The 27,453-nt window shown below is 45.1% G+C and overlaps 1 long non-coding RNA gene across 3 annotated transcripts in view; it reads left to right on the forward strand.

Annotated features, from left to right (window-relative positions):
- The first annotated feature begins 663 nt into the window (after window positions 1–663).
- LOC119162389 (uncharacterized) overlaps window positions 664–27,453 on the forward strand; it is a 166,523-nt gene continuing 139,733 nt past the window's right edge. For all 3 annotated transcript variants that reach the window (XR_012887345.1, XR_012887346.1, XR_012887347.1), the window contains exons 1-2: window positions 664–740; window positions 5,239–5,379. This is a non-coding gene — a long non-coding RNA (uncharacterized LOC119162389). The remainder of the gene's footprint in view (window positions 741–5,238; window positions 5,380–27,453) is intronic.

Genomic DNA, 27,453 nt, shown 5'->3' on the forward strand with positions numbered 1-27,453 from the left:
CCTCGCTAAAGCGCCAGTCAAACACAATCCTCACTTACTTCCCCAAAAAACGTCCATGTGCGAATTAAGAAGAGGCAACAACAACGCCGTAATGCCTAGTCCTAACCGTAGAGGAACCGGTGACTGATCGAATGTCGTCGTCAGTTGAGTCTATCGGCCTGGAAATCTTCACCGAGTATGCTTCATTCGATAAACCTGTGCAGCCAAATGACCTGGGAATCTGCACTGGAAAGTCATTAAGTGTGGTTATATTGCAGTTTATCCATGATGTGAGAATTGCAGTTGTACTGCATTCAACTGTGCAGAGAGTCTGTAATTAGTATTTACAAACTGTAGAAAGCCATTATTACCCAGTACGATTCATTCAAGTTCAATGAGACATATAGTTTGGCGCTTAATTACTTTTGCGGGTTTTTATTTTTATTGTAAAAACAGCCGTTTCTATATCTGGAAAGTTTATTGTTACAATGGCACAACTCGAAAACAATCAATGCTATGCACAATCTTTAAGTGCTCTATATTAGCTTTTTACATGTGTAAGTACGTATTGAGTTGGCCCTGCGAAAAAAGCAGACAGTTTAGTATATGTCACATTGACACAGCTTACAAAATGTACCTTATAGCAGAGCAACCTGCATAACGAACTCTACAAAATTTACCTGTGGCAGGGGATTGATTACATGGAAACTCCAGGCTTCTAATATTAAAGGCTGGAAGATGATACGTCGACGCAATTTCTGGTATGCACTGTTTTGTACTTTTACCACTTGTTTCTGTTAATGTGCCGCTAGCAGTGCCCCAAGGCGTGACTACAAGAGAACGCAGTAGCTTAGGCAAGTTGTTCGGGGATATTAGCAGTGTAATGACTGAGCAACTGTCTCATTTTCCGGTCAATAATATTTTGCTTTAGCCAAATAATGCAGAATAATGTTATCCATTGCGGAACGTATATTTTTGTACAAACTTTTTGTAGCCGACGCCTAGGCGGGAGCCCAGTCCACAAACAAGCCGGACGCGAAATAACGTTTTAACGCAATAACGTTGGAGAGCTCGTGTCGCAAAAACCCCGCCGGTGGTGTCGGCTGCTTTGTTTGTGAGCGAAAAATAGTCTGTGCGTCTGTGATCAAAAACTCAAGTTACCGAGATTGCCGCGGGAGGCCGCTACTTGTTCACGCGTGCGCGCGAGATGACACTGAAAAAGCCACGCATTCGAAGAAAAAAAAAAAGCTCAAGGTCACGAGGCACAGTAGTTTCTCTGCCCCTGCCACCCCTCCCTGCTCAACTTCCAGCGCTTTGGTCGGGACGAGAGAAGAGATATGGCAATTGCAGCATGCGACAAACCTTCGTAATTCCACTCGCACTGGACGGATTCTTAAAATCGCTGCGGCGTTGAATTCGTAAGGAAATAAGCTCTTCTAATGAATTTCTTTCATGGTTACTTGAAAAAGTATTTAAGGGCTCATTTAATGCATTTTGTTCGACGGGTGTCACGACGAAAACGAGCCCATTCGGCGATTTGTAGGCGCATTTGGGAAGCCCTAAACTACGTCGAAAAAGGCTGGGATAATGCATCCATTGCCACTAAAACACACAGGAACTTTCAAACAGCTCTAAAAATGCACAACTATGTCCATATAACGGAAAACATGTCATGCCTTTCCAGAGGCGTTGATCAAGCAAACAGCAAACGCTAGATAATGTGCTGCTACCTGTGAAGCAATGTGAGACTCTTTATTGCCTCCCAGATGGCGAGTTCGTGGCGTGTATCGTGGAAGCCATGCGATTCTTGCTTTAGATTAAAAATGTGTATGCACCATTCGCACTAACATAACATATTGATAAGTATCCACTTGGTCGTCGACGGGCGCGCACTATAGGGGACGTATTTTGCGATGGCATTGAACTCTTAGAGGCGAAGCTTAAGGGTCCCTCAATTTTTTCTATCATTCAATATGCATGTTTGCTGTCTCAAACATTAATGTGTATGTGTATATGTCTCATAGCAGTGCTTGTTTCTTCCTAATATCAACAACTAAAACTGCGCTAAAAAGCAGCTTTTTCTGTATATCCTCTTTGTTTTTTTTAAATGTTTTGTTATATGACAGCCCAGAATAAGGGATGCAAATATTGATGCTGTAAATGCGAGAATAGCTGGTTAGCGTCTGCAGAATAATTACACAGACCTTTTGTAGGTGACCGATGTCAAGGAAAAGTAGTAGCTGACAAGCGCATGGATGCCTGCCGCGAACTTTCCATTAGAGGCAACAGGAATAAGAAAATTAAAGTTTCAGTACTTGTGGCAGCAGCGATAGAACTGGCTCGTCTATCCCGAAAAAGGAGAAAGGCGCCTTTTGTAAATATTGTGTCCTTTTCGCTCCATCTGGGGTTGGTGTGCGAGGCCTGCCCTCGGGCAAACTTGTGATGTCGAAGTTTGACAACTGGAAGAATGCGATTGAGGCTTTTAACGAGCATGAGAAAAAGTTGTTCGACAGAAACATCGTCCTAGACACGGACAATGTTCTAGCAGTTTTAGATGGCTGGAACAACACTATTGACCTTGATCTTGACCGCAGGCTAAGAGAAAAAATACCAAGAATAAAAAAAACCTCTTATGGTTCTTATGGTGTGCTTCAATCGATGGAATGCAAGCGGACTGCAAGAAGCGTAATACAGCTGCAACGTAGCGGAATTAAAATTTTGGTGTATGCCAAAGTAGCGAAACGGCCACGAGCCAGCCATGTACGTCATACCGTACAAGACATGCATGACTTGATTTCCATGCTAGCAGACGTCATTTGTGTCTTTCATACGGTTATGTGATAGAATAATTATTTTTATGTATAGCAAGTTAGCGAAACTGTCATCAGCGTGTTAACGAGGGTGGAATGTAAGGCATGCAGCACACGACACGCACATCATTATTTTCATGTCACCAGCTGTAATTCATGTCCGGCATGTTGTCACACTTTGAATATATCAATTTCGACGTATATGAAGCCAGATAAACAGCCATGAGTGGCCGCGAGGCGAAACGTTCGCTTTTAAACTTGGAATTTTCACAGCGGTGACGGTTGCGCGATTTTCACGTGCTCCCGTGGGCTGGCCAGGGTCCACATCGTCATTACAAACATCACCTCTAGATGCGCATGCGCGGCGCACGACGACGCCGACACTCCGGAGTCACCTTATCACTGCGCTGCGGTTTGCCTTGTGACGCTAAGTGCAGTGCCTGAGAAGCCAAAGCATGACAACGGGAATGTTCAAACACTTATTCCGACCATCGCACCTCCACCTTTCAGCTTTCGCTCCGCTAGTTCTAAACGTTCTGCTTCACCTACGCCACCAGTGGCAGACACAGGGTATTGCTGGCAATGGGGCGTGCCACGTCTCATGCGAACAACTAAACAAAAAGATGGTGTGCTGTTGGTCAGTTTGGCGGGAACCGTCACGACGGAGAGGAGCTGTGGAGTTGCCAGGAGGCGCAAAACAAATGTTAGGGCTGTTTGTTTATCAGCTCGTTACGGCTGCCGTTCACTGACAGGGTAAGATATTGCTACGTTGCCCTGTGTATTCAGATGAATTCAGGCAATGCTTATGTAGCTGCAGGGCGAATTTGTTTCCAGTGTGCGTAATCGAGTAATCCAAATTACGGAATGATTGCCGTTTCTTCGCTTAACTGCAGATCACGAAGCAAGAGTGGAAAGGCAAATCAAACGAATATGTTTACTTTGACGTTTACGTTGTCTTAAAGTCTGAGTGCAAATGTGATCGTAGGTGCAACTTCCCTTTCTCTTGGCGCGTGAAACTTCACCTAGTTTAGGCGAAACGTATTTGGTAAACGGCAATTCGCGTCAGCTTGCATGCGTGTTCGTGGGCCGGAATGTGCTAGACATTTATGCCTCCGTCCACGTTGCTGGTTCGCGTGGCAGCTTCCTAGTAATCCGTGTGCCCCCTTACAGTATTGCTTAGTAAGATATTGATGGTTGCTCAGCGGGTGTGAATCTTCGCGCCGTGAGACCACGATCTCCTCGCTGTCGCAAGCTAAAACATCCACGCGGATTTGTCAGAGCTTACGTCTTTGGAGCTATCCGTGTTTTTTTTAATTTCTGGGCTATTCGCGCTGTCGTTTTATTTTGATAAGTAACACGAGTCCACAGTGCTTGCGAAACCAGGATCCTCACCCCACGAATCTGTCTTAGCCTTTGGCGCGTTTAAAGCCTCACTACTCAGGTTTGGCTCTCTGTGTTTCTGTCGTAGTTTATTGTTTGTTTTTCCAATGAAGTTCTTATTTCAAGTTCACGCCACCCTTAGCCCGCCCTGTGACATAGAGAAATGGAAGGGATTATTGGGAGCTTTAGAACAGCATTACCTGACGTTGTGGGCGTTGCGGGCGCCATATGAGTTTTAGAATAGCGTTTGGCCTTCCCGCAAACCCAAATGCACGATGTAGGCTACACCACAGCCTCGACACCAGTGTTTGTGGGCCAAGCGCTATTTCGGATTTTCTGCGCGCGGACTAAAAGTGCGAGAATTGGTAATGAATTCTAAATTGGTATTTTGTTACCACGTGAATATTATTTGTGTTTATAAAGTAGCTGCCAACTATATGTAGATAAATTACAGACTTATCAAGTAAATATTTGCCAGCTCCTTTTTAACTGGTTGATTTATTTTGTCAGGTAGTGCACTAGTGCAGTCGTCTTCACTCGTGGTTTAAATCAATGGAACCCCTTCATACAGATTGAGCTCATAAGTAACGCTAGTTTTAGATTAGAATTGGGTGCCTCAAGTACAATTAATCTTTTTCAAATCAATTAGTCAGCCCACAGAATGTTACGCCATGATAAAAACATCAACAATGCATGTAGTAGCCATGCAGTTATGATTTGTGAGCATCTTATGTTGCAGCCTAACCCACCAGCAGTTCAAGTATGGCTCATGCTTCCACGCGGCGTATTTAGATGGAAGATAAGATTAGAGGTGGACATATCTTTGTAACACTAACTTTGCACGCGACGCGAAATTCATTACACCCTGTGATTTGAACAGTGATGTTGGTACGTGCTAGCAACCTTAAACTAACACAAATAAAGCACATTTGTTACGTATTCTGTTATGCTACATAACATATTTATAACCATTCCATATTGAGCACTCAGTTATTGAATTATCCGGAGAAGCCACTACTATGCGAGGTTATAATGCTATGTATTTCAATGTTGAATCATACTATTCCAGACTTCCTTGATGCATTCTGTGAGTGCAACGAGGAAAACACGGCTGCTTTGAATGAAACAAAAAGTATCTGAGAAGCCTGCAACAAGTGACCACGCTTCCAGCAACCCCATTCCGTGTCCCGACGCTCTCCTTGAACTGAAGGTGACAATGTCATTTTTCACAGTCCTTGTTCAAACTTTGCCTGACAACAGACACGTTTTCAGCAATAATCTTTGACATTAGTGATAAGGCATTGCTATACCAATCACTGTTCAAAGATCTCTTCTATAGAGAAAGTGCAAGCCGACCATATTACGCTTATTAGCAATCACCTGCTCCTTCTTGCAGTGGTAAACCATTTTAAAAGAAAATTTGAAACAAATATGTCTTCAGTGCAGACAATACTCTCCCTCAATAAAATATACTTGTTTTGAAAAGCAATGTGATAAAATTTCTCTCATACGTGTACTTAGTTTCTTTGATATGCAGCTAAAAGGTAGAACAGGACCTGGCAGGAAAAGCCAAGGTTACCACTTTGTCATTCAAGGTACTTCAAACCTACTTTTGTATAGAACTGTGCTCTATTAGGGTACTGTTGAGAACTGTCTGGGACCACACAGCTGCTAAAATTTTTACTTTCCAATTGTTGATATCGCCGCAGGCTACATGCCAAGCTAGCATGGTATATGACCTGTGTTTTACTGACAGGGGAGAGCAAAAATATTGCAGAAGAGTGAACCATAGACAGCTTCCTAACTCTCTATTAGAACACTGCTATAGATAAAAAGGTCTGAAGGTACCTGGAACGGCGTACCGGATATGTCCATCACTATTTTCTGTGGATCGCCGTTTCCGTAACTAAAACAGCATTTTATTTGAAACAGGGTTCCATATATTCTTATGTAGAATCATGATTCACAAAATTATTTAGTAAAAATAAGTGGCGCACTGTTTCATCTATTTGTTAAAGTATGTGAAACGGGTTTCCAAATACGTAACTGAAACTTTTTTGAAGTAATGCTCCAGCTGCTAAGTGGATCTTATGTGGATCCAGATTAAGAGTTTACAACGGTAGGCTGGTGCGGGAGAGAGGGAGTTGGTCTTCAAGGTCATAGAGATAGAGGGCAAAAAGATTTGTCGAGTGAGCTTGCAAAGAAGGGAATGTCAAGGCCTTGCCTAAGTTGCGCGCCTGTAACGGAGATGATTCTCTAAAGAGTCACCTCGAAGAATGTAGCGCAAATGCAACTTACACTTGTTAGAAAACCCAAAATGAGATGTTCTAAGCATGCAATTGAAATATTATGCGAAAGATAGTTCCTAAAGTCAATGCTGCTAAACGTTTTGCAGTAGTAGCTGATGAGACAGACGATATAGCCGGCGTTGAGCAGCTTTAGATTTGTGCATGCTACGTGAACATAAAAGAAATTGAAATTCGGGAAGAGTTTTTGCAGTTTGTTCCTGTGGCTGACCTAACTGGAAGGGGCCTGGCCAATACAATTTTACAAAGCTTAAGGGATATAGGCATTGCAACCGACAACTTCACAGCTCAAGAGTATGATGGTGCAGCCTCAACGAGTGGTGCTTACAATGGCGTTCAAGCACTCGTAAAACAGCAGTGTCCTAACGCCATTGATGTTCACTGTGGCTCTCACAACATTAATTTGAGTCTGTCGAGTGCATGCTTTGTTCATCAGATTAGAAATTCAATGAGAACCATGCCGAAAGTTTGTGAGTTTTTTTCATGCGAGTGCAGAACGCCAGGCTGCTTTAGGTGAGCAAATTGAAAAGTTAATACCAAAAACTCGTGTGACACGCCTGAAGTCACTTTGTTCAACGAGATGGGTGCAGAAACACGATGCTCTGAATGTGTTTGTAAGCATTCTCCACCCAGTTTTGTCAACTCTCCAAGACATTAGCGAAAACTGGAATGATCGGGAATCTCCGTCCAATGCTCAAATCCTTCTGAGTGCTTTGCGCAGAAGCGAATTTCTTGGCTCTCTTTTTGGTGCGGAAAAAATTTTCTTCATAAGCTTGCCCTTAAGCAAATACTTGCAAACCGTCAACTTGGATCTTTCCTCCGCTCTAAGGTTGGATGATGACGTTTGTTTACTGCGCGTAATCTTAGATCCCGCGCTCAAGAGGTATTTTATGAACTTTTTGGAAATGTTATGTCAATTTTTGAAAAGCTTGGCTCGGTTATTGAAATACCAAAGTTCGTTGGTCAACAAAGGATGCGCTAAAATGTGACTTCATCGACTCTGGAGGAGTACTTCTGTCGTTGTGTATTCCTTCCATTTCTCGAAGCTTTCACAGAACAAATTGATGAGATATTTGTGAAGCACAAAAGCATTCTTACTATAGTTGAAATTCTGCTTCCTTTTTCATTAGATCTGTTACCGAGCAAGGAGGATGAATGTGCGATGCATATTTTCTGTAAGAGCTAGAGCTCTGATGTCGGGTCGGAGACTCATTTTTGTCTGCTGTGAGAGAGCTATATCTTTGGTACATTAAGCTTCAACTGCTTGAAAAACGCCCATTTGGTCCTCTGGAAGCCTTGGAATCCTGTCCAGGTGGTATTGTTCCTGTGATTCGAAAACTGCTTCAAATTATGGCTACTCTGCCAGTAACTACTTGCACAAGTGAGGGATCCCTCTCAACTCTGAGAAGTCTTAAACCCTATATTTGCAGCACAACTAGGGCGCTAAAGATAAATAGTCTAGCTTTGCTAACTATTCCTCGAGAAGTTGCCTTATCACCTAAGGAGATTTTGAACGAATTGGCAACAAAGCCACGACGGTAAGACTTTAAGCTGTAGAGTGTCTCATCCACAAACACGCCACTGCTACAAAAAAAAAAACTGCTTGAGAAGACGAATTGTGGGTGCTGCCTCCTGAATTATTGGTTTTACATCGTCTTCAAGAAGATGCTCATGCCTGTATTTTAATGTTTTTTTTTGTATGGTTAAGCTATTTCATCTGTGCTTAATCATACTGATTAAATTTTTCGGGCTTAGTGCACTCTATCTTATCTTGATTTTCGGTCACTTGACCAGTTGATTTTTAACGTATTTATAATGTTAGTATAGGACTGTAGGGGAACCTGTCTTGCTCGCGCATTCTTTTTGTTCTTCCGACTGGCATAACTTGCGCATTCCGTGAGTTTTTAAACTACATCAGCCAATAGTAACCTGAACTACTTACGAAACTCACTGCTTCCACGGCTGTATAACTAAGAGCTTCAGCGGATGACTCCTTTACAACTTGTCTCTGACGTGACCATTGGTGCCGGTATTGTGTCTGTCGCAAGCGCAACTTGCAAGCTTTCCTTGCGTATAAACTTTCTCCAGACTCTGTCCTGTAGGCATCTTTCTACTATCAGAAGCAAGACATTTTACTTCTGCCCATGCTGGTGACATGCTCGTGAATAATGTATAAGATTTACTTCTCTTTGGCATCTCTTCCCCTTGTTACCGACAACAACAGGAAGGCAACAAGCACGAGTGAACCAAACTAACACACCTGTGATGACGCAGCTGCTTTGACTGAAACAAATCCTTCCCTCAAAATGTTGGACAAGACGACTTAGGTTCTTACCTGATTCCACTTTATTTTGCTAACAATGCCATAATGATACGTGTGAATGGCCAACTAATAATCCTAGCTTACGAGAACAAATTTTTAGGACTTTTTTCTGACGTCAGATGACCTTTCAGATTTTAACCGTATGAGGCGACATTGAGGGAATGAATATTCTCGGAAGCATTCTTGAATATATATTTTGTGTACTTCCTTCAATAAATTGAGTTTGGAGTTAGCGCTTGTTTGTCTTCTCGCCTTTCGGTTTTTTTTTTGTCTATTGTGTGCGCCCCAAAATGTTTCCAAGAATGTCCTCAAACCAACTCACCTAACTTTTGATACTATAACAGAATGAATATTATATAGCTCTTATAGATCTGAATAAAGAACTTCGCAGTGTGCTTGAATTTACGCGGCTTCGTTTCTCTACTTTTTAAACCCGACAAACACAGCTTCTATGCAACAAATTATTTCTTTGATTTTATACCAGTTCTATATGAAGTGCAGTGGTAGAAACAGTGTACATGTTCAGGCTACGTGGTTCATACAAATTCAGCTAGTTAAAGCCGACAATTCAATTTCAGTACACTTTTATGAGACTCAAACGAAACAGACATCATGTTCCGTTCTCATCATTTGGAACATCCTGACCTGCAGAGTTTTAACAACACCACGTGACCGCCAACAGGCCAGCATATCATCGACACCCATATCTGTGTACGCAGTGGCAAAAATAACCATGTGCCGACAACATTGTGGATAACTATGTTATGCATTGCTGTATTATTCTGCGGTTTATTTTTCACGTATACTGCTTTGATGAATTAATGGATGCACCAGTCAAGCTTTTGCGAGGTGTCCCTGGAAAACACCGAATTAGTCATTGTAATCATGATTGGCATTATTTTGCATTCTATTTGCTCCAAGATTTTTTCAGCTGAAGTTGGGAACGTCTTATTATGCAATGTGCCACCCTCCCTCCACACACACACACACACACACACACACACACACACACACACACACACACACACACACACACACACACACACACACACACACACACACACACACACACACACACACACACACACACACACACACACACACACACTCACACACACACACACACTCCAGCTGTACACTCTCATGACTTTTGTCAGAATTTCACCCCCCCCCCCTTTCAGACAGAAATCCTGGTTGCGCTACTGGGGGAACATATTTGTGAACACTGCAGATGGTCCAACCTCCCAACACCCTATGCATTTTGGAACTCCGCAAGGTGGCGTCTTGAGTTCAATCTTCTTCAACTTCGTTCTCATTCATCTTGTGGAACGACTACCGAGTGTAGTCAAGCTATCTATGTACGCTGACAACATCTACGTCTGGGCATCTGGCAGGACAATACCTCAGGTACGCGCAAGGCTTCAGAAAGCTGCTACTTTGGTATCAGTGTACCTCAATGAAGAGGGCCTGAAAACCTGGCCAGCAAAATGTGCATTGATTGCTTATAGTTGAAAGCCAATGAGACCATACGCTATATCTATCGACGGCCAAGTCATACGTAATGTCAGGACGCACATATTTCTATGCGTATTGATAGAGGGAGACCTCCACTGGGAGCCTCATGTGGCCTACTTGAAGAAAAGGCTGACAGACATTGCTACCTTATTCAAGTATCTCGGAGGAAAAACTTGGGGGACCTCAGTATATGCAATGATGCAATTATACAAGACGCTTTTTTCGGCTGTTTGCTGTACAGGTTGCCAATGCTGACCAATACCAGCAGAACCAACATTCACATTTTGGAAAGCATCCAGGCTATGGCTCTGCGAGTTTCTCTGGGGCTACCGTGATGTTCGCCAACAGATGAGACCATTCCGATTGCAAATGACTACCCGTTCAAGACGCATATTTTAATTGAAGGACTCAGAACACATGTGAAGGAATTTCACTTGCGCCCCTGCCCATAACCTAGCCTCACTGCTCGAAGACCGACCTCGTGGATAATTCTGCCAAATAGTCTTGTCATATCGAACACGCATACTTACGGGATATACAACTCCGCCCAGAATTGCACCTCCCCCCCCCATAGTGGATTACTCATCCACAAGCTCCCCTCATGATTCCAGGCATATGTTCAAAAGCCGGGCTCTCATCTCCAGCGCTAAGCAGCTTTCTCATCTCTTGTTGTATGAGAAGTACAGAGAGCATAGCCATTTATATAGTGACGCTTTAACTACAGTGGATGGGTATGCACGGTCGGTGATCTTTCCTGCAACAGCGACAAGGACGAAGATTCGGTTATCCTACCAGACGACATCCACAGATGAGGAATTCGCTGCTCTACGTAGCGCAGTTAAAGTCATTCAACACCAACAAGCCAAGAAATAGAGCGTATTCATGGACTTCAAGGCAGCACTACAGTGTTTGGTATTTGCCTTACGCCGGAGCTTTATGAACAACTAGTGCTGGAACTTAAAGAGCTGCTTTACCACCTCTTCGACGAAGGACACTAAATCACGTTTCAGTGACTTCCTAGTCACTGCAGCATATTGGGCAATGAACATGTCGATGCCACTGCTCGATCATCACACGAAGATGATGAAGGAGAATTTATTCCATTCTCAAGAACTGATACTGTAATGAAAATCCGAAAATTTGCTAACGTAGAAGTAAAATTCCTGTAGAACACTGAGTGCCTACGGCACACGTGCCTGCACAGGCTGGACCTATCTCATTTACTTCGGCCTCCGTCTGGACACTCTCGACTTGAAACAATGTCGTTTTGTCAACTGTGGCTAGGTGTCGCTTTCACCAAAGTTTTCGCCTTCTGAATCGATAGGAATGATAGTGCTACTTGCGATCATTGCGGCAGTAATGAAACAATAAAGGACGTTGTTTGTCACTGCCCTCGCTACAGCGTGCAAAGACAGCCGCTAGCTGCTGCGTTAGCTCGCTTTGACGACAGACCATTATCAGAACAGTCAGTGCTTGAAAGCTGACATGATCTGTATTCGCACAGAAAATCAGTGAAGGCCTTACTGAACTTTTTGCGTGGTAGTGGCCGATTGAGTAGGCTATAGCACCCCCGCTCACTTTTTTTTTCTTTTTCGCGCATCTATTTTGCTCTTCGCTTTCTTTCGCATCTTCCTGCCTCATTCCCCTTTCTCTTAGTGCAGGGTCGCCAACCGGATGCTCCTATTTCTGGTAAACCTGCCTGCCTTTCCATCATTTTTTCTCTCTCTCTTCTAAGTTGTATGGTGAGTCTCTACAGCGATTTCGAACACCAGTTGTTCATGCAGGCCACGGCGTAAAGTTGATTTGCAGTGCCGCCTTGGCATCACTGGAAATAGTCTATTTTGTGTATTTGATCAATAATACATTGCAGTGTGGCACAAAGAGTTGTGCACTCCGCTCCCGTTGATGTCGTAATGTGGGAGGTCTTCAAATTGCTTGTTGTGGCTTTTATTGGTATCAGAACAGATGCCGTTGAACCATTGTGTAAAATGAAGCAGTTGGTGTATGTGTATACAGCCTTCGTACGTCTCGTATAACAGGAGCAGAGCAGGCTGCTTAAGAGCAGGTGACGACATATCCACCTTTCTTTCTGTGCCAGGTATTGTTAGCCTGATGCTAACCTGAGTCAGGCACCAAGGAGAGGTCGAAGGCCTCGCAGTTGGTGTGAAGCGTGTTTGCAAAGAGTCGCGATACATGGTTACCGTTTGGCAAAAGGACGAACGTCATCAGTCTTTTGGTAAACAGGCTAGGTGGTGGCAGGGTGTCTGAGCAATATTTCTTATGTGTGTCCTGAGTTTCCCAACGTCAATATGTGTCGCGATGACATGGTCACCTGCGATTGCTATATAAGCCACCATCGACGCACTGTATACGAGGAAGGCCTTGGAAAATTCGGAGTGCCTGGGCCTGAACACTCCGTAACGTTCGTAGGCTTGTTTTGCTTGCATTGGTCAATGTCGCTAAGCTATACCACAGGAAGCCGAGAAAAAGTACCCTGTACAGCTGTACCATTTCACTTGGTGACATTCCCTAAGTCTTCCCGACAAAGAACTTCGGTAGATTACAGATGTCTATTAACCGTTTTTCAATCTAAGAGATGTCATCGCTCCATGATAGATTCCTGTTAGTTACGACGCCCAAAGACTTGTGCGATCGAACGTTTAGTACAGTTTGATCATTGATGCCTACGGTGTGCCTATTCATAAGCTTGAGTGTAAAAGCCATGAGGACGCATTTCGCAGAAGAAATTTCCAAGTATCGATTTCGGAGGTAACGTGCAGCTTCAGTAGCAGCTTCTTGAATTCTCGCTTACAACTGCAGGCGTGTTACAGCCGATGCCTAAAGGCAGCTATCACACGCGTACATGGATAGCCTGACTATGTTTGGTAGATGCCCAGTGAGAGAAATTAGCGTAGGATGGAACAGCACAGAGCTTAGTAAGCCACCCCGGGGGACCCCATGGTGGCTGCAATGCGGAGAGGTTTGACCGTCTTAAGTGCTCATAAAGAAGGATCGCATTGACAGATAGCTGCATAGCCAGCCATACATCGGACCACCGACTTCTACGTCTTCGTAGGTGGTGGGAACTGTATCATGCGTAACGTTGTCGTACGCCACTTTAAGCGTCTCTGTGCAACAAGGATGCACAGAGACGCTTACGGTCTTTCTGGAGGTGAACGTAAGTGACCAGGTCGACTAGGTTGTCAATCGATAATCGACCATGCCTAAATCCTTCCATGACTTCTGGGTGCGTGTTGTTTCATTCCAATTACCACTCCAGGTGTCCCAGGATGATTGTTTTTATAACTTTACCTACAAAACTGACGAATGCGGTAGGACGACAGGATGAGATATGTGTACGTTAAAGAAACTGCGGCTGATTGGGAAAATTTGCACAGCCCTTCTCTACGGCGTGTTTCCAATTCATGTGGTGCTTTTGGCACATAAGAACATCACAAATATTATTATTTTATATGTGTCGAAGTTGTATAGAAATAAGTAAACATAACGCGCAGTGGGGCTGTAATGGCTTATTTATAGAGTGCGACTGAGACCTATCAAACTATGTTTCCCTTGACAGCAGGTTAAAGCTAGACGATGGTGTACGTGCGTGTGGCCGGCATTCCGTATATATATATATATATATATATATATATATATATATATATATATATATATATATATATATATATATATATATATATATATATATATATATATATATATATATATATATATATATTGAAATGGGTCATTGACCAAGCATGAGTTGACTCAGCGAACTAGAGATTTATTTAGCGTAAGGGCTAATTGAATGCAGGCCAGCAGCGATCACAGCACGTCTTTTTCTTCTTTCTATACTTAAGCTCCATGTCAACTGCCCTCGTTACAATCACCCCCGGGCGATGAGGGAGCCATCCTGGTGACCTAAGGACAGGTGTACACAAAAGGGTCATGGTATCGCTTGATCCCAGAAATGTGTACGATTTCTCGTCCCCGACGGCGCTTGTCTGAAGATTCGTCCAGTGGTTCAACAAGGTACTTGACAGGGAATGTTTGGCGTACAACTCAATAGGGACCATGGTACCTAGACCAAAGCTTGTGAGGGAGTCCCGAAGGAGTAGAAGAAATCCATATCCACACCAATGAGTTCGGAGCAAAGCTTATAGGCGTCGTTGACGTGTCGTGTCGATGTTTTTGGCGCGTCTGGTCGTGTAAATGCACGAGCAAGCTTCTGACATTCTTCAGCCTGTGCTGCTTCTCGTGAAACGGTTGTCAACTCTGAGTGGTCCGGTCGATAAAGAAGAATGGTATCCATTGTTGATGATGGCTCGCGTCAATAAGCAAGGACGAAAGGCGAAAATCCAATCGTGCTTTGCGTTGCAGTGTTGTAGGCGTATGTCACAAAAGGCAGTATGCTATCCCAATTTGAGTGGTCGGATGAAGCATACATGGCCAGCATATTTCCAAGTGTACGATATAAACGCTCTGTCATCCTATTAGTCTGCGGGTGATAGGCTGGGGTACTGCGGTGTATCATGCGACACTCACTCAACAACGCTTTGATGGCATCGGAGAGAAAAACGCGGCTGCGATCGCTTAATAACTCCCGAGGTGCTCCATGCCTTAAAACCAGGTTTTGCAGTATAAAACATGCAACGTCTTTTGCGGTAGCAGAAGGTAACGCAGCTGTTTCAGCGAACCGCGTTAGGTGGTTGATAGCGACAATGACCCAGCGGTTGCTACTCGAAGTATAGGAAAGTGGACCGTAAAGTTTGATTACGACACGATCGAAAGCTCGTGTTTGACATGGCAACGGCTACAAGGGACCTGTGGCATGTTGAGCGGGCATTTTGCATCGCTGGCACGTAAGGCAATACCTTACGTAACGGTGAACAAAACGGTAAATACCGCGCCAGTAGTACCGCAGCTGCAAGTGAGTGCATGTTTTTAACACACCAGCCTGGCCACATTGCGTATCATCGTGGAATGTGGCGCAGATGTCAGAGCGCAGATGTCGGGTAATGACGAGTAACCACTTACGGCCGATCAAACTGTAGTTTTGGCGGTAAATCAGGTTAGCGAAGTGTTGTGCTTGACGGAGAAGCGTCCTGGAAACTGGAGCGGACGTCCGTTTTGAGCGAAAGTCCAAACGGGAAGAAATCCAAGTGGCTTTGCGTTGCTCAAAAGGCATGTCCGAAATGCTGATGGCCAAGGCAGCACAGGTCGAGATAGGCGAGCCGACAGGCTCTGAAGCCAACGGCGAACGTGACAGGGCATCGGCGTCGAAATGCTTCCGGCCAGAGCAGTAGATAACATGGATATCGAATTTCTGTATCCGAAGTGACCAACGAGCGAGCCGACCATTAGGATCTTTTAGTGAAGATAACCAGCAAAGCGCATGGTGGTCTGTCACAATATCATACGAACGTCCATATAAGTAAGGTCGAAATTTTCCAACAGCCCAAATAATGGCGAGGCACTTTTTTTCAGCTACACTGTAATTCTTCTCGGCTTTACTGAGGGTGCGGCTGGCATAGGCTACGACGTACTCGTCAAAGCCATCCTTGCGTTGAGCCAGTATGGCCCCTAGTCCGACTTCCCTAGCGTCCGTATGAAACTTCGTTGGAACAGATGGATGGAAATGTGGAAGTGTGGGAGGCGTAGTCAGGAGCCTTCGGAGTTCCTGAAATGCATCATCAGATGCCTGCGACCATGCTGAAAAATCAGAACTTCCGGCAAGAAGATTGGTCAAGGGGGCGATAATGGAAACGAAATTGCTGACGTAGCGCTGGAAGTACGAACATAGGCCGATGAAGCTTCGGAGCTCTTTGATTGTGGTTGGTTTTGGGAACGCCGCGACTGCATATAGTTTTGTTGGTTCCGGAAGAATGCCATCCTAAGAAACCACATCGCCGAGGATTACAAGCTAGCGATCGCCGAAGCGGCATTTCTTCAAGTTAAGTTGAATTCTCGCCGTGGAAAGGCACAAAAAAATTTGCTTGAGGCGGCTGAGGTGGGTCGCAAAGTCGCTTGAAAAAACCACAATGTCGTCTAAATAACAGAGGCACGTTTTCCATTTCAGACCTTGCAGGATGGTATCCCTCATTCTTTCGAAAGTGGCAGGCGCAGCGCGGAGGCCTAAGGGTATAACGATGAATTCATATAGTCCATCCGGTGTTATAAATACTGTCTTCGGGTGGTCACCTTCATGACATGGGCACCTGCCAGTAGCCGGAGCGTAAACATAACGAAGAAAAGAACTCTGCTCCTTGTAGGCAGTCCAAAGCATCATCGATGCGCGGCAGAGGGTATACGTCTTGACCATATATCTTGTTGAGTCGGCAGTAGTCAATGCAGAATCGAATGGATCCGTCTTTTTTCTTGACGAGAACAACCGGTGAAGCCCACGGACTGTTGGAGGGCTTGATGATGCCACGTTTCAACATGTCGTCCACTTGTTCGTTGATGACACGGCGTTCAGCAGATGACACTCGGTACGGACGCTGTCTAGGCGGGGCTTGTTGACCAGTGTCAATACGATGAATGACCGCAGAGGTTCCGCCAAAGCTTGACTGGTCATGATCGAATAAAGAGAGAAAACGGAGTAGAAGATTTATAATCTTTTGGCACTGAGTTGCTGTGAGCTCAGAGTCGATGGCATCCGAGAAGACGTCCACAACATCATTAGGTGCGTTGGTAGGAATGACAGCACAAATCTGGAGCGAAACCGTAGAATAGGTTATAGTAGCTGGAAGAATGCACTCGTAAGGTTCGTAGCTTTCCAGGCGTTCTCCACGTAGTAGGGATGACGGTCCTCTGAGGGATTGCACACATGAGTGGCAGCGTGACCGTTGCAAAAAAAAAAAAAAACGACGACGGCAAACAGAAGCATGAAATTTTGACGGCATGCAGATGTGACCGATGGCATAAACAACACAGGCGATTTCGGAGGAGAGGCACACGACACCGAGACAACAACAGATAAGAAAGGTGCAATGTCAACGTCAGAAGCAGAAAACACTCTACACGAAGCGCCATCGTCAGGGTCATAGTACGGCATAGATAACGTGAGTTCGCAACGAGCACAGTCGACCAAAGCAGAATTTGACGAAAGAAAGTCCCACCCAAGGATAACGTCATGAGAAGATTGGAAAATAACTACAAACGCGACGCCGTACATCGCACCTTGAATGGCGACTCGTGCAGTGCACAAAGCTGTAGGCTGAACATGGTGGGACGTAGCGGTCTGCAAAGATAGGTCGGTAAGTTGAGTGGCCACTTTCTTCAAGTTTCGGCACAGTTTCTCGCTAATTGCTGATACGGCAGCTCCAGCAACAACAAGTCCGTGCCCCTTAACGTTATCAATATAGAGTTCGATTTTGTTCGGGGGACAGCAGTTAGGTCTTAAAATTTTCGCTGCCAACGCAGTTCTTGCGTCCGGAACTGCGCCCGTCAGTTTTTTCCTCGCGGTGGGCTGTTGCGACGTAAAATTGGCGAAATAGATCGACGACGAAGAGTAGGCGAACAGCTTGAGCCGGATGGTCGGCGACCGGGACGTGCGTCCAGAGGTGGATTGGCAGGAACGGGATATTACGGTTAACTTGGCATGGTGGGCATGTAATGTGATGCCCCTGCAATGTCATGAGAAGGGAAGCTGCAACGGCAGCAATGACAAGCTGTGTGGTCTGGGATGCCATGTGAAGAACATATCGGCCAATTATTCGGAGTGCGCAATTGGCTGACGGTAGGGGCACTGTTCGCTGAATAAGGTACCATAGGCTGTCGTGCCGGCGGCGGCGTCATATAAACGTTCCGAGCTGTCTCGTATACAGGCGGAGACGGGACGTTCAACGGGTGGACAAGTGGCGTCGACGAATAAACGTGATGAGTAGCTTCGTAGATAGCCGGAGACGATGGCGAACGTGCCCGAGCAAGAACGGCTGCATACGTTAGTGGTGCGGTAACATATTGTGGAGCCTAAGCTGGCGGCAATGCTTTGGCAACTTGCGATTGAATGACCTAGCGAAGCGAAGGTGACAAGGGTGCCATGGGCTCGGTAGTTCTTGTGATTATAGATAGCGGCCGGGCGACCTCCTCGCGTATGAATTGCTTGATGAGTGGCATCAACGCAGAGTGGTCGGCTGTGTGATGGTAATAGTCGAGGGATGAGTCCATGGTGTCTTGAGCAGCACAACGTGTAGAAGTGCGCTGCCTACGCAGCTCATCATAGTTTTGGCACAGCTGAATAACCTCGGTGACCATCTGAGGACTCTTCGCAGCAAGCATTCGGAATGCCCCATCGTCGATTCCTTCCATGATGTTCCTAATCTTGCCTGCCTCATCGAGAGTCGAACTGACGAGCTTGCAGAGGAGTAGCACATCTTCGATGTAGCTCGTGAAAGTTTCATATATTCTCTGTACTCTGCCATGCAAGCGCTGTTCAGCACGAAGACGGCGAACAGCAGAATGGCCAAGGACTTCCGAGAGGGTTTCTGCCAACTCCAACCAGGTACTGAAACCACTTTGATGATTCCTGTACCATAGTTTTGCCACGTCGGTTAGGTAAAAACACATTTGTGAGCTTATCGGCTGCGTTCCACTTATTGTACGCGCTCACCAGTTCATAATTGGGATCCAGTTGTCCACACCTTGGTCCTCTGTGCCACTAACTAGGGGGGGGGGGGATCGCGCTGCCGGAGAGCGCCAGCGTAGAAGACAGGCACGGGGCGAGATCTGGAGTAGCGGCCTGAGATGGCCCCGGATCAGTCATTCCAGAAGGTCGTTGGAGTGTACGGCTGCGAAGTTCCAAGATGATGACCAGGTGTACCCCGCACCTCCACCACTTGAAACGGGGTGTTCAACAAGACAAGCAGGAGTTGACTCGGCAAACGAGAGGTTTACTTAGCGCAAAGGCTAACTGAATGCAAACCTGCGATCACAGCACGTCTTCTTCTTCTTTCTATACTCGAATTCCATGTCCACTGCCCTCGTTACTATATATATATATATATATATATATATATATATATATATATATATATATATATATATATTAACGAGGGTTATATATGTGTGTGTGTGTGTGTCACTCACTTCACGGGTGAATGGGGGAAAAGAAGAAGAGGAAGACGAAGACTCAGAATAAACTGGTGTTCTGACTGACACCATGTCTCATCTGTTACAGCAAGTTGACAGGATCTATGGCCGCAATATCATGAGCCCACCAAAGAAGATGATCAGCCTGCCGAACTACACCGGAGATAAAAAACGACGTTCCTGTTGACAAGTGGTTCCACCTCTTCGAAACGAAGGCGAGCACCGTCAGCTGGTCCAAGCGAGATCGCATCGTCTGCATCCGCGAGTACCTGGAAGGTCAGGCAATACTCTGGTACCTCACTAAGATTTTAGACCCAGAATATACGTGGGAAGGCATCGAAACGACCATGATGGCATAATTTTCTGCAACTGTCAGCGACGCTTTCCGCCAATTCATACACTGCAGGCTCAAAAGACAACAGCGCATTAGGCACTACTACGACGAGAAGGCGCGTCTTGGTCACCTCGCAGACTTGAAGGACGTTCACACAGTATCAGGATAGACGGACGGTGTACCTGAGGAGATCGAAAGGCATTTCGCAGGATTGGCACTCACCCCTCCGGCCAAGTGGCTTGCTGCTGCGCTTCAAGCGGAAGACTCTGTCCACAGAGATGCTTCCCAACACTCGTCAAAGCGGCAGCTCATGCATCGAGAGCCTCATTCTACGCGACCATTACTCCCTGCAGGATCAATGCGCACCCCTCACAGGGAGTGCCGACATTGTGCATCATGCATCCGCTGGTTTGCTGAATCAGTTTCACTGGCACAATAAGTGCGCTTGTCGTGAAAAAGTGTCTGCTCTAACTGACGAGGAGGGAAATGATGAGGGCGGCCCAAAGCTTCATTAATACGCTTTGGTGCACTTGTGAATACACATGGTGAACGCAACTCTGGATACAGGAGCAACTATTACCTGTATCAATGAAGTTGTGTTAAAAAAAACTCAAGCTGCAGTTGCTCAAGGATGCATGCATTAGTGTCCAAGAAGTCACTTCAACTACAAAAACTTCGGGCCGCGTACACATACAGCTGGAAATAGTGAAGATAAATCGGGCAGTCCAAGCACACGTTCTGCTAGGAATGAAGACTGAATTCTTGCTAGGTCTGGACAACGCCTCCTTTTTCAACCTGTCACTCGACTTTATCGCGATGACTTTGATTCAAGACAACAAAGCTCTGCAGAATTCTTTTCAAACTCAAAAGTGTGTCTTCAGCGCCGTTACAACCCCACTCCAAGCCGTTGATGTGATGCACCTTCCACAATCACAAGAAGGTGCTTTGAGAGAGGTGCGTCTCAGTTACGAGGAAATTTTCTCAGTCTCAGTTGGACTTCGGATGTATCGCAGATGAACGACATTGCATCATCCTCAGCAACAACGTCCCTATCCACAGACCACCGTATTGATGCTCCCCGGCAGACAAAGAGGAAATTGTCAGGCAAGTGGACTTACTTCTCAAGCAGCGTGTGGTGCGTCCATCGTTTTCACCATACGCGGCTCCCGTGATTCTTGCAAAGAAAAAAGGCAAAGGACGCACACGTTTATGCATTGATTATCGAAAGCTTAACTCTGTCACTGTGCCTGACTACCAACCTATTCCACGTATAGACAATGTTCTTGACTACTTGGAGTCAAGATTGGGATGATAGAAGAAATCTCGATGGTTCAGATGGCCACGATGACACGTTCAAGTACTGGACAAGCCCGGTTGCTCACTTCCTAGCAAACTTCTGTTTATTCACACACTGACAATTATTTACAAACAAAGGCTGGGGCGGCCACTAAACCGACCGCACAGTAGGCACTGGGCTGATTTGACGTCGGCGTTACTTGCCGAGCCTTTCGTATACTCCACACATCAACACCAACTTCTCGGTGTAGTATCAACCTTGGATCAGAGTCTGTGCTAAGCACGACCACTGTCCCCGCTTCCCGATCTCCTGCTCAAGCACCAAGCTTCCCTTCTCTTCATTTCTTTTCATTAAATAGCTCCCGTCTCATGTGAGACAACCTCGTGGGACGAACCCCTACTCGATGTTCCACCAATGGAGCAAACCACTGCGCTTTCCTCAGAGGTGGGTTTCCGCCTCTGCGTTCCCACACTTTGGTATCATCTGAGCATTGGCTAAGAACTCCGTCATTTCAACGATGTACAGCTGAAATGATTCTTTCTTGTGACAAGCCTGTCTAGACGGCCGTTGGCTGTCGGGCGTTAGTAGACACAATTCTGCCATATATCCACGTGTATTGTTACAGCATGGCGCCACATTATCTTGCCGAGAGTGGTGTCGCGACAGCGACCACTTATTTCTCAGTCTGGCTCACCGTGAGAGCGCTACCGCCGTGCGGGTGATTCTCCAGCTAAAGGTGAGGTGAACAAAGGCTCACGGGGTTTGACGACAAAACGCGTTCCGAGGAGAACGGCTTAGTTCGCGTCTGGGCAGCCTATTTTTGTTAACTTCCCTTGTCGTGTGGGGCCGTCTACCGACTGGCCATCCTTCGCGTGCCCCAAACTTAACTCTGGGAAAATCGAAAGATTTTTCGACATTGGATATCAGATTAGGCTACTGGCAGGCTAAAATGAACCCAGAGGACATCCCAAAAGCAGCTTTCGTCACTCCGAATGGCCATTATGAGTGCATTGTTATGCCTTTCTGTTTGAGAAATGCTCCTGCTACGTTAGAAAGAGCTGTGAAATCAGTTATCAGAAAACATAATTTGAAGAATGTCGTCAATTATTTTGATGATATTGTAGTCTTCTCAGACACATTTACTGAGCCCCTACAGCACCTCCACGCTGTATTGCATGCCCTAAACATTGAGAATATAAAAACTTAAACTTGAGAAGTGCCATTTTGCCCAAGCGTCTATTAAATATCTGGGTCACAGAGTGTCGCACGGTACAGTACCACATACACGAAGAAATTCAGAAGCTGTACTGCGATTCCCGAGACCGAAATCTCCGAAAGAGCTTCAGCGTTCTTAAGCACCACCAACGTTTACCGCCAGTTTATACCGCACTTCAGTGACATAGTTTTTCCACTAACAAGGCTGTTGAAAAAGGGCACACCATTGGCATGTGATTCCTTATGGGAACAAGCTTTTGAGAACATGAAATACTGTCTAACCAAACAACCAATTTTACAATTTTTTCTTGCGGGAAACCATGCATTCTTTATTACGACGCATCTAACGTAGGCATAGGTGCAGTTCTGAAGCAAAGAGATCATGATGGCAAAGAACACCCCGTTGCCTATTATTAGCGCAAGCTACTCACGCACAAATTAAATTGTGTCATTAAAGAGCTGGAATGCACCGCTATTATGGACGCTGTTGACAAGTGGCACTGCTATCTCCATGGACGACAATTCACTGTTGTTACCGACCATTCACAACACCCATGGCCACCTTCTTCGATGGTCTCTGAAGCTGTCGATGTATGACGTTAACATTCGACATCGAAAACACAGCGAAAACATCGAGACGGACGCATTTTCGCGGAGCCCTATGGTTCAACTCCTTTCGTTACCAGAACTTCAAACTTACCAGGATGACCACCCTCGCTCAAGTACACAACGGAAAACGCGGTCACTATCGTGACACGTAAAGGAATTCGCAAAGTGTACGTTCTTCTCAAGCTTCGACGGGGCCTTCTGCAGAAAACACAGTCAGTTCGGACACGTCGGAGTAAAGAAAACTCTGTGCTTGTTGTCATCATCCTACTATAGGCTGAAAATCAACACAGACGTTTCATCCTACGTCCACCACTGTGACATAAGTCAGCGTTGCAAGAAGCCGAAAACCAAGAGATTCAGATCTCTCGAGTCATTACTACCTGCAGAACAACCCTTTGATGTTTTAGCAATGGACAATATAGGTGGCTCTAAAGGACACGGCTCTAGAAGAAGTTTATTGACTTGGCGATCGCCCACGCTACGCGGCATGTCTGGGCGTTTCTCACAAGAATAAAACCTGTGACGCATATATTTTGTGCATCACCACCATCTTTGCTGCAGGAAAGCCCAAGAAGTTCATATCTGATCGTGAACCAGCTTTCACAGCTGAAAATTCAAGCAGTTCCTAAAACGCAATGGTGTCCACCATATGTTCACGTCCTCCCAACACCCTCAATGTAACGGCATGAACGACCGTACGAATCAGACTATTGTAACCCGGCTGAAGTGCAAAATGAATGAGCAGGCACAGAAGTCCTGGGTCAAACATCTTTTGGATGTCGTCGATGAATACAACAGAACCCCACATGAAGTAACACAATATCCACTATTGTACCTCATGTGTGGAATCGCTTCATGCGACACAATTATAGACGCACCAATAGCGAGTGTACAAGAAGCAAGGAAAAGTGCAATCAAGAACATGCCACAAGATCTCCAACATGCCGAATTGGTCCTCTACGAAACATCTTGGCACCCGAACAAAGGAAAGCTCAGTTCGGTAATGGAAGGACCTTACACAATTCTTCGCAGAGTCTCTCCTGTAAACTATGAGATCGACCGATGCGTAGCACCGTTAAGCATAGCTACTGACATTGTGCACGTCAATGAACTGCGCCGCTACTATTGTCCCAATAAGTTGACGCTCTTTCGTAGGGAGGAAGAAACGTGTGACGTTTCACGGGTGAATGGAAAGGAAGATGAGGAAGACGAAGAGTCAGAATAAACTGCTGTTCTGACTGACGCCATGTCTCATCCGTTACACACACACACACACACACACACACACCAACATATATATATATATATATATATATATATATGTGTGTGTGTGTGTGTGTGTGTGTGTGTGTGTGTGTGTGTGTGTGTGTGTGTTTGTGTGTGTGTGTAAAAAATAAACAAGCTTATGTTTCAAGATAAGTAAATAAGCGAGTACATACAAACAAAATTATCTTAATTCTGGCATTTGTTTAACTGGGTATGTAAGAATCTAAGATAGGAGGGGCAGTAAAGGCTAATTTCTTCTATAGAAAAAAAACACGCTCATTTCGCTTTCAAAAGAAAGTGGTCGCATTTATTCCTGTCACCACAAGACGTCTGTAGCTCGGCGTGGAACGTGAGGCACCCTCCCCCCCTTATTTTCTTTTTGAGAAAGTTGCTTCATTTGCTACTTCTAAGTGAACCGTGATGACGTCGGGAGAAAGGGAGGATGTATCTGTACGATAGGGCAAATGATTTCGCCTATACCATGATCGGTTACTCTGCTAAAGTTACGCAGTCTGAAACCTTGATATACTCAACGTGCATTGTTTCGAGGAACTAAGACAATGTCCTTTGTGTCTACAACCGGTACTCTTCCGACGAAATACTTCTGAAGGTCCGTGCACAGCTTGCGTCACGCTTTGTGCTTTCATTTCTCGAGCACTCTCGGTTCGAAGGGGCACCTATACATGCGCGCTGCACGCAACCAAGGCGTTTCTATAGCCTTCTTGGGAGCAACAATGTGCAGTGGGATTGTGCAAGGGGCTTTACATTGGACCTGCAATGCTATACATGCCTGTGTGGCAGCTGTTGTTTTCTTTTTCCTTTTCGTTTTGTCTTAGCTACGGCCAGCCAATTGAATCGAACGCTGTGAAACTCGTGCCTTGGCGACACTCAGCCGGCGGCACGCTGTAACATATACAGTAAGTATCTTGAAGAAGGGCCAGGGGCTCACCATGGCTAGCTCGTTTCGCTGTTTTTTGTGTGTTTTTATGTTATCGCCTTTTAAGTGAAGATTTCTAATTTGAAGACGAATGAGAGGAAGCCCAGCTGCTAACATCTGACCGAAGTAGTTTTTCAACGTTTTGCGACGACATGTCTTAGAATGACAGAAGCAGCTAATACAATTCATGACTAGCTGCTATTGGCCCGGATAGTGAGCACGCTGGATTGCGGGCGAAGATGTCTCGGACGTGAAAAGCGTGGCTTCAACGAGTGGAAATGGACTATAATTTTTCACGTCTTCTTGCGTGACGCTCTTCCTGCGCGTCGCAAAGTCAGAACCGTCTACACGTTTCCAAAATGCATAAATGGTGAGCACTCTGAGATCATAAAAACCTGAATGAACAGTCTTAAGAATATTATGAAGTAGATGATATGTGCTCGACAGTACTCGATACGCTGAAGACTATTTCTGCACTAAAGACCACAATTCTCTAGAAAATAAAGATCGCAAAACCGTAAGGGGTCTCACTTCACACGTGGTTTTTTTAAAGTAGGTAGAACAGCGTGAATGCTTTCATGGCACGCACTTGACATTTACCACTTTGGGCGCTCGCTGTGCTTTGCAGTACTACTGGAACATCTTTTTTTCCGGCATCTGTCAACGTTGGGTATGCGCTATAGACATGTTTATAGCAATTTGTACAGTGATCGCAGTGCCGAAAGATACACCATATAACTTGTCTGTGGAAAAGAAATTTCATAAAAAATCGAGATCACTGTACAAATGTGCTGACTGCAATGGCTCATACAAAGTGACATCATTAATATGCTTGAAGAATGTCTCACTAAAATGCTGTGGGGGGTTTCGGTTAGCGAGTGCACGTGCTCCTCCTAAAACTACGCCTTCGATTGCTGCCTGACCCTTTGCAGCAGCTAACATGTACATCGATGATGGACGGACTTTGCGAACTAAAAAAAAAGACCCGAATTAAACAAAGAGTTTTTCTTTTCGTTGAAGTGGGATGCTAATGACGCACAATGGCCCTTGTCGCCATTAAGGACAGTTACAGTCGTGCTGGCGTGTAGGAGCAGTTCTCAATGTGAGGAACTGAAAGATTAAGCCGATCACCATTTCAAAAAGAATAACCACATTGAGGCTGTTTATCAGTGTTTTCCAGAGGGCTCAACACTGCACATTTACCATTTCGCAGTTATAACAATTATCCACAATTTGTCCAATGATACATTGTAACAGCATCATATATTGCTTTTATTAACACTGAAATCTCACGGTGTATAGCCATGTGGGCTCATACCACTGTCATCGATCATCTATTCAGCGCGCCAAACATCAAGCAAGCCTCGTTATACCTTACAGCGATTTCTTCTGCTGTCCTAGTTTGTCCCTTTATTTACACAACGTCCTCTCGGTGACGAAATTGTCCAACTATTCTTTCTGTATGTAGTTTCATCAGCTCCTGAACAAACGACATTTTGTTATTTTAGCGATTCCACACTTTCAACTCGCTGTAATCGCACAATATTTGCCGGAATTAAAAATACTCATTCCCGTATAGCTTAATTTATATATTTTAATATATCATTCACTCCCATAAAATTGTTAAACATTTTGCCACATTCTCCAAGTGCTTACTTGTTGTTGCATTTATTTAAACGCAGAAGAAAATATTACTACCAGCACAACAATATATATAATATATCGGATCTATATCGGATCCTCCTCATGGCAAGTTATCTTTTCACTCACTTCTCTTTCTTCATATTTAAAATACAATTCGGTCTAATATCTTCCCCTATCACCACCTTTAACACCAGCCGGATTGTTGCAACCAGTTCAAGTGCCCACCATGCCTTTTTCACAAATCGGAATGGATCTTCTTGGACGGACCATTTCCGATTTTGCATACAGAAAACAAGTGGGTAATTGTCGCTACGGACTATCTTACTCGCTACGCAGAAACAAAGGCTTTATCAAGTGGAACTGCAGTATAAGTGGCACAATCTTTCATTGAAAATATCGTTCTGAGGCATGGTGCTCCTAGAATTATAATAACAGACAGAGGTACCGCTTTCATGGCCATGCTCCTCAAGTCAGTGCTTGAGTTGAGTGGAACAGCGCATCGAAAAACTACCTCCTACCACCCACAAACCAACGGCTTAACAGACCGCCTCAACAAGACAATTGCTGATATGCTCAGTATGTACATCGACGTGGATCATAAAAACTGGGACGACATTTTACCATACGTGACGTTTGCTTATAATACGGCGCAGGGGAAACTACACGGAGCACGCCATTTAGTCTTCTTTATGGCCGTGAAGTGACGACAATGCTTGATGCCATGCTGCTGCACGATTGC

This window comes from Rhipicephalus microplus, chromosome X (genome assembly GCF_043290135.1).
Source record: "Rhipicephalus microplus isolate Deutch F79 chromosome X, USDA_Rmic, whole genome shotgun sequence".
Lineage (NCBI taxonomy): Eukaryota > Metazoa > Arthropoda > Arachnida > Ixodida > Ixodidae > Rhipicephalus > Rhipicephalus microplus.